The following is an 894-nucleotide window of genomic DNA, read 5'->3' on the forward strand; positions in this document are numbered from 1 at the left end:
AAAGCAGTGAAGTCACCAGGGTATTGATGTATTTATTAATAGACTTTTAACCTGTGATGAAACTTCACAGAATACACCATTTTGAGCCACTCTCAAGGCATCCAAAGTCAAGTGCCGGCACGCCAGTCAGGAATGATAGATGGCTGTGAGAAGACATCAGCCAATCGTATGGTGATCAACCCCTCTCCAGGACAACAGCGCGACAGCAGTGGTCCCTATGTGAAGAGGACATAAGCATCGCTTCTGACTGGTGACTACTACCGAACAGACCTCGGAAGGCCCAACGGTACTGACCTCCCGCTGTGTCATCCTCAGCCCACAGGCATCAGTGGATGTGGATATGAGGGGCATGTTTCCAGCACATCGGTCTCCCAGCCATATGTCAGTTTATGAGACTGGAGATACTACTTCTCAATCAAATAGCTCCTCAGTTTGCCTCACAAGGGCTGAGAGCACCCCACTTGCCAACAGCGCTCGGCAGACCGGATGGTCACCCATCCCAGTTCTAGCCCAGACCGACAGCGCTTAACTTCGGTGATCTGACGGGAACCGGTGTTGCCACTGCCGCAAGGCCGTTGGCTTCTGACTGGTGGTGGTCCAGTTCAATAACAGCTTCAAGATTAGGCACTTGGATAGAAGCATCAATGCTAGTTACTTTCAGTATCTTGGTTGCAGTATCTTGGTCATGTCTTAAACAGTCAAGGTGTACATCCTCTTCAGTCACATTTGTTAGCCATGTGGGACCTGCAGCTCCTCGCAATGTGATGGAATTGCAGTCAGTCGTAGGACAACTGAACTATTATATTCTGTTCATATCAAATGCTGCATAAATCCCATCTACATTGCATCGCAAGAGCATCCCCTTTGTTTGGACATATGAGAGCTATGAAACTT

General features: G+C 48.4%; 1 pseudogene; it reads right to left on the minus strand.

Annotated features, from left to right (window-relative positions):
- Nucleotides 1-462: 462 nt before the first annotated feature.
- Nucleotides 463-580, minus strand: LOC126425632 (5S ribosomal RNA; annotated as a pseudogene).
- Nucleotides 581-894: the final 314 nt, after the last annotated feature.

This window comes from Schistocerca serialis, chromosome 10 (assembly GCF_023864345.2).
Source record: "Schistocerca serialis cubense isolate TAMUIC-IGC-003099 chromosome 10, iqSchSeri2.2, whole genome shotgun sequence".
NCBI classification, from domain to species: domain Eukaryota; kingdom Metazoa; phylum Arthropoda; class Insecta; order Orthoptera; family Acrididae; genus Schistocerca; species Schistocerca serialis.